The 11,564-nt window shown below is 44.1% G+C and overlaps 1 long non-coding RNA gene across 1 annotated transcript in view; it reads right to left on the reverse strand.

Annotated features, from left to right (window-relative positions):
- Positions 1 to 10,735, reverse strand: part of LOC117311732 (uncharacterized) — a 54,614-nt gene extending 43,879 nt beyond the window's left edge. Inside the window, exons 1-2 of the long non-coding RNA XR_004526021.2 lie at positions 10,572 to 10,735; positions 2,502 to 2,556 (exon numbers count right to left, since the gene is read on the reverse strand). This is a non-coding gene — a long non-coding RNA (uncharacterized lncRNA). The remainder of the gene's footprint in view (positions 1 to 2,501; positions 2,557 to 10,571) is intronic.
- Positions 10,736 to 11,564: the final 829 nt, after the last annotated feature.

The raw sequence follows: 11,564 nt of genomic DNA on the forward strand, positions 1-11,564 counted from the left end.
AACCCTGCACAGATAGTAAATTGAAAACCCAAGGCAGACACTTTTTTGCCCCATGTCCCATGCCCTTAGCCCACCTCTGATTTCAACACAGAAGCGGCATAAGTTCTGTGCATCCACAATGCCTCCCACCTCAAGTACACTCCATGATAACTCCTTTTGCTGCCTCAGAGATTTTCTTAAGCTACAGAAGTCTCCTCTGAGTGCAGGTGCAGCCCAGGAGTACAGGGGAGATCAAGCCCACAGGAGGAAACTCTGAGCCCATGGAGAAATGGAGTCAGTGGATGAATGTCCCAAACTCCCTCCTACACAGGGCCCATATTGAGGTGTATTCTTCACCATGTGCCCGCAGTGATAACCAGCTCAACAATGCAACCTTTATTGGGGTTCCCTTCTTACTTGTCTCCCTCTCCCAGCTTCTCTGCTACTACTTCCTGAAGCCACTTTCCAAATAAACTATCAGAAAAACAAAACTAAGACACAATGGCAGAGAACACGTTTAAAAACAAAGAGTGGTCATGATGTCAAATGCTACAGACAGACCACAAATTATAGTCACAGTGAGACGAAAAAAAGAAGAATTGGGATTTGGGGGAAAGAAAGCCATTTCAAATCACTAACTCATCCCAGGGCAAAAGGAGAAGTGTTTGGTTCTATTCTGAAAATAGTTAATTAAAAGTTATAGAGAAAGTAAATAAATATGTTTCCCTCTATCTCTACCTGTCTTATTTCTCTTCTTCCAACTTGTGGGTAAAGGTATTGGAGATATTCAGAAGAGCAGAGTTGCTAAGAAGACATGAAAAAACTTGGAAAACCCTCCTGATATGAGTTCATACCTAGGGACCAACCCATAACACCTGTGCTCCTTCTAAGAGCGGGAAGAAAAATACAATTTCTCATCTTAAAACTCCAGGTACATTATGCTAAGCAAAATAAGACAGACACAAAAGAACAAATGTTGCCTGATTCCACGTATGTGAGGTCCCTAGAATAGTCAAGTTCATAGAGACAGAAAATAAAGTGGTGGCCGCCAGGGGCTGAGGGGAGGGGAAATAGGAAGTTACTGTTTCATGAGTACAGGGCTTCAGTTTGGGAGGATGAAAGTGTTCTGGAGATAGATAGCGGTGACAGTTGCACGTGATGGTGGTGATGGGGATGGAGTGTACTTAATGTCACTGAACTGTATACTAAAAACGGCTTAAATGATATAGTTTATGTTATGCCTATTTTGCCACAATTTTTTTAATCCAGGGAGGCGATAATAATTGTTTCAGGCAAGAACCATCATTAGATACTAAAATTAGTGGTCAAAAGTTTGCTGAGAAATAGGATATTTGCAGAATCTCAAAGCATTCCCCCCACAAGACAGTGTTTCATTCCTTTTTATGGCTGAATAATTTTCTATTGTGTGGATACACAACGTTCATCTATTTACCCATTGATAGATATTTGGGTAATTCCCTCCTTTCGGCAGTTATGAATAATGCTGCTATGAACATTTGTGTACAAGTTATTGCTTCCAAAGCACCTCTTTCCAGTTCCTTGGGGTGTATACCTAGGAATGGAATTTCTTCTGCTATTTTGGCAACTTATTTTGTAAGGCTGACATTCTTTCCAAATGTTAGAAAAAAATAAATAATCAAAATCCAGGTAGGATTTGTGAATAAAATCACATTCGTGGAGCAAATTAGACGGAAAGGGTAAATAAAAGAACTCTTTCGGAGACAACGTCTAATATCTGGGTACGGCGACAGATTTCCTGTACCCTCCCGTGGGTGTCATGCGCCAGAATGGGTAATGCAGTTCGAAGACCAACTGGTGAGAACCACAGGGACTCCAAGCCTTTCAGACACATGCGATCCGAAGCATCCGCCAGCGGAGTTCCAGGCAGCAGTGAGGCGAGCAAGTTGGAAGGACATAGCAGGAGAGAGTGCAAACGAAAAGCTGGATGAAGCGACTTACGACACAGTGTCCTTTACACCAATGATTTTGAGAGCCTCCGAGAAGCTGGAAATGTCCTACCTCTGGAAGCTAGTAGTGGTGACTTGGGTGTATACAAATGTAAAAATTCATCGAGCTGTATGCTTAAGATTTATCCATTTATGGATCTAAGTTTTAGCACCAGCAAGCCTTTCCTACCACTGCAACTGTTCCCACCCCCAGCTAGCTGCTCTTCTTCAGTTTCCAAGACTCTCTGTCCACACTTTAAATTTGCCATAATTATATATACCAAGGGTTGATGAGCCTTTTTTCTTAAAGGACCAGGAAGTAAATATTTTCAGCTTTTCTGGTCAAACGGTCTCTTTCGAAATGACTCAGCTCTGCCCTTGTAGCATGAAAGTAACCATAGACAATAGGTAAACAAATGGGCATGTCTGTGTTCCAATAAAACTTTACTTACAAACACAGGTGGAGGGCCAGATTTGGCCCTGGGGCCATAGTTTGCCAGCCTCTGATACTTACCATGCCTGAATTGCTTCACCTCCTCTATCAAGTGTACCTACCTTGAGGCAAGGGCAAGTTTTTCCATCCCTGTCGCTTCACCATCTGGTCCAGCACCTGACACAAAATAAATGATTGTCCACAAACACATCAGTGAGTGATTTAATTGATTGTTTACTCAGCTTGCACCTAAATGAGAAGTGGGGGAAAAAGCAAAGTTGAGTAATATAAGGGCATGACAGAGGGTGCAGCCCCACACAAGGCATAAAAAAACCTTCCAAGTAACCCCAATATTATGGGGGTTCTGGCTATTACATTCAATTCATGATTACTGAGTACAGAATTTCCTTTAGAGTGATGAAAATATTCTGGAATTAGATAGAGGTGATGGTTGTGTTACCCGAAACCTGAGTTTGCCTCTTGGTAGGATATTGAGTCAAAAGGCACAACAAAGCCAAAGATGGGAAGAAGGAAGGATTTATTACCTGGCAGCAAGTAAGGGGAACACTGGGGATATTTCCCAAAGCAGTGTCTCCCCAAACAGCGATATTGGGGAGGTTTTAAGCTAAGGGTACGAGCATATTCATGAAGGGGATTGAGCAGAGGAGAGCTCAGCATAGAATTGGAGCAAAGGTCGACAGAGTCCAAGCTTTAGTTGCCTGAGTCGCGAGGGTCAACATCATCATGCCATCCTCCACCTGGGTGGGAGCCTTAGTTCCTGCAGAACTCAAAGACACGTATCAGGTTTTTGTGGGGTTTTTGCGGTACGCGGGCCTCTCACTGTTGTGGCCTCTCCCGTTGCGGAGCACAGGCTCCGGACGCGCAGGCTCAGCGGCCATGGCTCACGGGCCCAGCCGCTCCGCGGCATGTGGGATCTTCCCGGACCGGGGCACGAACCCGTGTCCCCTGCATCGGCAGGCGGACTCTCAACCACCGCGCCACTAGGGAAGCTCTCAGGTTTTTATGTATACCCTCGAGGAGGAACTAGGACTCTGTTCTATCACCGAACTACTGTTTCTTGACTGCTTTTCCTGTGTTCCTGCATTCCCTCACTTCCCTGAAGATCACTGATTACTGAGACGTGTTCAAGGGCAAGCACTGCATCCAGGTTTAGATCACAAAATGGCTTAGGCCAGAAATGGCTTCACTTATGTCAAGAAAGCCAGTCCTGGGCACTTCCCTGGTGGTCCAGTGGTTAAGACTCTGCACTCCCAATGCAGGGGGCCCGGGTTTGATCCCTGGCAAGGAACTGGATCCCACATGCCACAACTAAAGATCCCACAAGCCGCAATTAAGAACTGGCGCAGCCAAATAAATAAATATTTAAAAAAAAAAAAAGCCATGCCTGGGACTTTCCAGGAGGTCCAGTAGTTAAGTCTCCGCATTTCCAACGCAGTGGGTGCAGGTTCGATCCCTGGTTGGGGAACTAAGATCCCACATACCGAGAGGCGTAACCAAGAAAGAAAAGAAAAGAAAGCCATGTCTGGTTCTCTTTCTCTGGGGACCCCTACCTTATCTGCCTACAGTTGCACAACCCTGTGAATGTACTAAACGCCACTGAATTCTTCATATTGAAATGGTTAACTTTAGGTTTTGTGAACTTCGCTTCAATTTTTTAAAGCAAAAAAATAAGGGATATACAAATGTGAAAACTTTGCAAAAAGGAAAAACAAAGGCTCCCTCTGGCTGCTGTATGGAGAATAGACTCACTACAAGGCAGGAGCAGAAGCTGAAGTTACCCAAGTCCTCCAGCTTCAGTCATGTTACTTTTGTTGGTTTCTGAAATATTTCTGGAGAGACACAGAATGTTTGGTCTCAGTGCTACTGGGACTGCTTAGCTTCTTGGTCTTAGGAAATGCCAAGAAATGAAGGTGCTGCCACTGGGTAAGCTGGTGGGGTCCACAGTTGGACAGTCTCGGACAGATACTGCCCCAGAGTTGGCATCTTGTAGTAGTAGCTAACACCCTTGTTTGTTTTTTGTTTTTTTTGTTTTTGTTTTTTTTTGGCTGTACGGGCCTCTCACCCGTCGCGGCCTCTCCCGCCGCGGAGCACAGGCTCCGGACGCGCAGGCTCAGCGGCCACGGCTCACGGGCCCAGCCGCTCCGCGGCACGAACCCGCGTCCCCGGCATCGGCAGGCGGGCTCCCAACCACTGCGCCACCAGGGAAGCCCAGCTAACACCCTTGTTGAGCTTGCTACGTACCAAGTACCATATTAATCTATTTACTCTTGAGCATACTCTTGGGAGCTGATGGGCTGTTTTGTCATCCTTTCTGCAGTAGACCCTCTAGTGCTACATGTCCCTTTCTTTCAGCCCCTTCTGCTTTCAGCCTCAAGGGACAGTTCCTGCCAGCTTCACGTGACCTCTTGCTGACTGTGTCCCATCTCAAGACTATGCCACACATCTTTTCACTTGATCCAGACTTCAACCCTGCAGGCTGGAGGAAAGTGTGGGGTTGAAGACCCCTGGGGTGCAGCTTGTCACGGTTAACATCAACATACCACATCACATGTTCCCTAACAGGATATAATCAAAAGGACCGCCATAAACTTAAAGTCTGTGTCCTTCCAAATTTCATATGTTAAGAGTCTAAGTGCCCATGTAATGGTATTAAGAGGTGGAGCTTTGGGCTTCCCTGGTGGCTCAGTGGTTAAGAATCCGCCTGCCGATTCAGGGCACACGGGTTCGAGCCCTGGTCTGGGAAGATCCCACGTGCTGCAAAGCAACTAAGCCCATGCGCCACAACTACTGAGACTGTGCTCTAGAGCCCACGAGCCACAACTACTCAGCCGGCGTGACACTACTGAAGCCCATGCGCCTAGAGTCTGTGCTCCACAATGAGAAGCCTGTGCACCGCAACGAAGAGTAGCCCCCGCTGGCTGCACCTAGAGAAAGCCCACACGCAGCAACGAAGACCCAACGCAGCCAAAAATAAATAAATAAATAAATGTGGTTTTTTTTTAAAAAAAGAGGTGGGGCCTTCGGGAGGTGATTAGGTCATGAGGATGGAGCCTTCATGAATGGAATTAGTGCCCTTATAAAACAGACCCCAGATCATTCCCTCAACCCTTGTGCTATGTGGAGACATAGCAAGAAGATGCTGTCTCTGAACCAGGAAGCCCTCACCAGATGGCAAATCTGCCCATCCCTTGTTCTTGGTCTTCCCAGCCTCCAGAACTGTAAGAAATAACTGTTTGTTGCTTAAGCCACCCCATCTATGGTGTTTTGTTACTGCAGTCCAAACAGACTTAAAACAAAGACAATACAACATCACTTCTATGAATTCCTGCCAGCAATGCGTAACCTCATACCTAGAACAGTCAAATCCATAGAGACAAAAAGTAGATGATGGTTGCCAGAGGTTGTAGAAGAGGGGAATGGGCAGTTAGTATTTACCGGGGACAGAGTTTCAGTTTGATGATGAAAAGAGCTCTGGAGATGGATGGTGAGGACGCCTGCACAACAATGTGAGTGCGGTTTTTTGTTGTTGTTTTCAGAGGGGTTTCTGTTTGTTTGTTTGTTTGTTGTTTTTCAGCCCTGCTGAAGTCTTGCAGGATCTCAGTTCCCCGATCAGGGATTGAACGCAGGCCACAGCAGTGAAAGCAGCAAATCCGAACCACTAGATGGCCAGGGAACTCCCAATATGCGTGTATTTAATGCCACTAAACTGAGCACTTAAAATGGTTAAAATGGTAAATTTTATGCTATACCTATTTTACCACAGTGTTTTTTTTAATTGAAGTATAGTTGATTTACAATGTTGTATTACTTTCAGGTGTACAGCAAAGCTATTCAGATATAAATATATATAGGTATATATATTTATATATTCTTTTTCAGATTCTTTTCCATTATAGGTTATTACAAGATATTGAATATAGTTCCCTGCGCTATACAGTAGGTCCTTGTTGTTTATCTCTTTTACATGTAGTAGCGTGTATATGTTAATCCAAAACTCTTAATTTATCCCTCCCTCCCCCAGCCTTCCCCTTTGGTAACTTAAGTTTGTTTTCTTTGCCTGTGAGTCTATTTCTGTTTTATAATTAAGTTCATTTGTATCATTTTTTTAGATTTCACATATAAGTGATATTATATGACATTTGTCTTTCTCTGTCTGACTTACTTCACTTAGTATGATAATCTCTAGCTCCACCCATGTTGCTGCAAATGGCATTATTTCCTTCTTTTTTTGACTGAGTAGTATTCCATTATGTATATATACCACATATTCTTTATCCATTCTTCTGTTGATGGACATTTGGGTTGCTTCCATGTCTTGGCTATTGTAAATAATGCTACTATGAACATTGGGGTGCATGTATCTTTTCAAATTAGAGTTTTCATCTTTTCTGGGTATATGCCCAAGAGTGGGATTGCTGGATCATATGGTAACTCTAGGTTTAGGGGCGGGGGTTGTTTCTTTGGTTTTTGGCTGCCCACAGGATCTTAGTTCCCCAACCAGGGATCGCACTCGTGCCTCCTGCAGTGGAAGTGTGGAGTCTTAACCACTGGCCCACCACGGAAGCCCCTAGTTTTCGTTCTTTAAGGAACGTCCATACTCTTCTCCATAGTGGCTGCACCAATTTACATCCTCACCAACAGTGCAAGAGGGCTCCCTTTTCTCCACATCCTCTCCAGCATTTATTATTTGTAGATATTTTTGGTGATGGCCATTCTCTACCATAACGTTTTTAACTGATTTTCTGGGTGTAGAACTATAATCCTATTTCTACAAGCACTTGTAAAATAAAATAAAATAAATGCATAACCTCATTCTGAGGAAACATCAGGAGGGATATTCTACAAAATACGTGGCCAGAATGCTTCAAAAATGTTAAGATCATGAAAGATAAGGAAAGACTGAGGAACTGTCACAGACCGAAAGAGACAAAGGAGATGTGACACTAAATGAAATGTGCTGTCCTGGATGGGTTCCTGGTCCAGATAAAGCTTTCACTAGTGGAAAACCTGGTGAATTCCTAAGAAAGGCTGTAGCTGATTTAACAGTATTCTACTAATGTTGATTTCTTACTTTTGATAAATCTCTGGTTATATAAGATGTTAACCTTCAGGGAAGCAGAGTTAAGTATATAAGAACTCTCTGTACTCTCCTGGTAACTTTCCTGTAAATCAAAACTCATTTCAGGGCTTCCCTGGTGGCGTAGTGGTTAAGAATCCACCTGCCAATGCAGGGGACACGGGTTTCAGCCCTGGTCCAGGAAGATCCCACATGCCGCGCAGCAACTAGGCCCTTGCGCCACAACTACTGAGCCCACGTGCCATAACTACTTGAAGCCCGCGCGCCTAGAGCCCGTGCTCCGCAACAAGACAAGCCACTGCAATGAGAAGCCTGCACACCGCAACGAAGAGTAGTCCCCATCCGCCCCAACTAGAGAAAGCCCTCACACAGCAACAAAGACCCAACGCAGCCAAAAATAAAAATAAATAAATTTTTAAAAATTAAAAAAAATAAAATCATTTCAAAATAAAAAGTTTAAAAAGACAGGCTTCAGGTTTTGACCTTTAACCGATGGAGAACCTGATCCAGTGGATAAGTGTTCCTGCCTTCAGCTTTCAAACAGACATTGTTAGGAGGAATCTTTACCCTGTGGCCCACAGCAGTGACCACAATAACACACCTTATCTTGGCTTTTCCCCCTTGTTGGTCATATTCTCCTCACTCATGCTCCCTGGGGTCACTTCTGACAAGGACCCCTCTCTTTGGCCAAACCTTAGTTGGGCTCCTCTGAGCTCTCTCTGGCCAGCCCTTGTTCTTGTCCTTCTGAGCCCAGTTGAGCAAGAATCTCCCCACACTTGACACATAACCAAGTTCCTCTTAGTAACTGTCCATCCACTGATTCCCCCACCCTACCCATTGGTTATAACCGCCCAGCTGCCCCTGCTGTATTAGGAGTTGAGGTCATTCTCTCTCCCCTATTTCCATAGTCTTGAATGAAATCTTCCTTGCTTGTTTAACACTGTCCAGTGCAATTTTTCTTTGATGCCTTCCAAATATACAACCTGATCCCAAGTCCTTGTCTCAAGGGGACCCAAACTAGGACAATCCCCATTTAACAGATGAGGAAAATGAGGCACAGAAATTAAGGTGTTCTCCCAAGGTCTAACAGTCAGGAAATGGTTGAGATAAGGCTGCAACCAGACAGCCCAGCACCAGAGTCTGCCCTCTTGATGACTACACTATACTGTCTCTAAGAATTAACGTATTTTCCCCTTTAAATTTCACTAATTTAAACCCAGGTTTGTATCCCCATGATTCCCTAACACAAACTCAAACACCATTCTCCTGCCAACTTATTCAAATAATGTGTGTAGGGCAGAGAAAAGTGACAGCTTGAAACTACTCTAATTTTACTTACAAATAATTTGGTTGATTCATGCTGTTTTCTCCAAAACCTTCCAAAAAAAAAAAAAACTGGTAATCTGGTTGGTGTTACAGAATGCCAAGTTTGTCACATACATCTCTCACAACTTCTACAATTCTCCCTCGAAAGCAACACTCAAAAGCAGTCAGTCACAAAACTAGAGTAGTAAACAAGGGATATTCCAAGAGAGGAAAAAGTTAGCTTTCTAAAACAGATGGAATGAGAAAAAAAGGAAGGAGGAGGAAAGTGAAAGAGCAGCTTCTGGAAGAAAGAAACTTCAGTGTTCCGTGTTGTCAAGATCATTAACAGGGTAAAAAAGAACTAAGTTGCTATAACAGACACCCAAAAACATACCGGTATAAAGAATGCAGAAGTATGAACCTTATTCAGGTAACTGTCCTCAGGTAAGTGGTCCTGTTGTGCATAGCAGCTGCTCTCTGTTTGATCACTTGGGACCCAGCTACTTTCATTCCCTTGCTCTGCTATTGTATTAGTTTCCTAGGGCTGCTCTAAGAAACTGCCACAAACTGGGTCGCTTAAGACACCATTTATTCTCTCATAGTTCTGGTGGCCAAGAGTCCAAAATCAAGGTGTTGGCATGGCCATGCTTCCTTGGCCTGTGATAACAACATTTCAATCTCTGCCTCTGTCTTCATGTGGCCTTCTTCTGTTTCTCTCTGCAGTGCTCTCTTCTTATAAGGACACCAGTCATATTGGAATAGAGACCCCTTAATGACCTCTTCTTAACGTGATTGTATCTACAGAGACCGTATTTCCAAATAAGGTAACTGCTGAGACGTTTTTACCTACACTTTTGACACCAAGTGTATTTTTTCCACACCAATAACCTATTTTCCAACTCTCTGGACACCAGCTGGGTGTCCAACAATTCAATTCAGTTCTGACACTAACTACTCAGGGTTCATGCCAGATGCCAAAAGTTAAGGGCTCAGTTCCACCTCATATGCCAATCACAAATCCTGGGCTTCCTGTACTTATGACCAACCATCTATACATCAGGGGCTCGCAGGATCCCCTCCCTGGGTTCAATAATTTGCTAGATCAGCTCACATAACTCAAGGAAAACAGTTTAGTTACTATTACTGGTTTATTATAAAGGATATTATAAAGGATACTTTATACACTTAGAATAACTGAGGCTAGGAAATGATAAAATTTGGTCAAGGTCATACAGTCAGTAAGAGGCACAGGGAGGATTGGAATCCCTGCTTCTCTACTATGCAATGCTGCTTACCAAATATAACAGGACCCTTCTTCATCAACCAAAAACAAAACATTTACCATGTGTCTGCTTATTTATTCAAAAAATTTGATGAGCCAGTCCTTACCGTCAAGAGGTTCACAACTTAAAAAAAAAAAAAAAATCCCTAGCATCCAATCTCTCTTTATTCCGTTAAGTAATACAACCTCCTGAATTGTAGGGGTATAGATGGCCCCCAGCTAGAAACTACATTTCCCAGGAACCCTTGCTGCCAGGTGTGGCCGTGTGACTACGTTGAATCCCAATGGGATTCAAGCAAACATCAGAGCAATTTGGAGGTCATCTCCTTAAACACAAAACTACTCGCCTTAGACTTCCTCCTCCCCCTTCTGCTGGGAACTTGGATATAGAGGCAAGCCAGCTCCTACTGTGTATCTGAGGACAGACCCTAGGAGCTGGAGAAGCAATAAGATGGAAGGAATCTGGGTTTCTGGATGACATGATGGAGCACAGAAAAGAATTAATACCTGTAAGGCCAACTGGCCCGAGGCAGGGGAACGCAATCAGATTCACAGGTTGCATCAGACCGAAACTCTCCGGACCACCCAGCTCCAGAAACTGACCTGGAGACTTTCCGGACCACCCAGTTCCAGGAACTGACCTGGAGACTTTCCACCCGGCCCAGCCTTCCCGCCGTTCGAGGGGCGGGACTAACGGTCCCAAGACTGATGCAACCGGCACCAGATATTGCCACGATACCCGAAAAGACCACCAAATAAGGAATACCCTGCGCCCTCCCAGATTCACCACACCCCTTTCCCTTCTTCCCCTATAAAATCTTGCCCAACCCTCGCCCTGGTGCGACTTCTCTGGCCCCTTTCTCTCGGACCAGTGAACCAGTGAACCTCACCCGGGAGCACTCCCTAATAAAGCTCACTTGAAGCTTTCCTCTGTTTCACGGTGCCGTTTGTTAAGATCCGACCTTACAATACCCAATCCTACATGACCTTATTTGCCCTGTTTAATTTTAATCAAAGACTCGAGTCCACACAAAGTCTGTGGCATGAATGAAATGGAATGACATACTATAAAAGCTTGTTATAAACATTCTATAAAGCTAAAAGCCATGCAACTAATTACGGTAAAATTATTATGTGCAGGAAGGTAGCTGGCGCGGATGCAAACTTCATGCAAAGTTTCCATGAAAAAGGCATCCATTCTAACAGAATTAGAATAAGATGCACTGTCCTTCAACTTGAGGAACACAGCCTAGGCTGGATTTCAGCCCCTTTCCAGCCTCTTAGCCAGGCACAACATGAACAGCCATACACAGCAGTTTATATCTATATGCAGAAAAAGGGGGGTGGGATCTTGTATTTAAATGAATTTTATATAAAGTGAATCGTTTTGAGTGCACTGAGGAAGTTTTCTATTTAAAGAAATCCTGCTGCGAATTCCTTTGCAGAGAATGCTTTCCTAATGGAATTAGTCACCAATGAGTCATCTCCACAAAATTCAGA

This window comes from Tursiops truncatus, chromosome 3 (genome assembly GCF_011762595.2).
Source record: "Tursiops truncatus isolate mTurTru1 chromosome 3, mTurTru1.mat.Y, whole genome shotgun sequence".
In the NCBI taxonomy this organism is placed as follows: Eukaryota; Metazoa; Chordata; class Mammalia; order Artiodactyla; family Delphinidae; genus Tursiops; species Tursiops truncatus.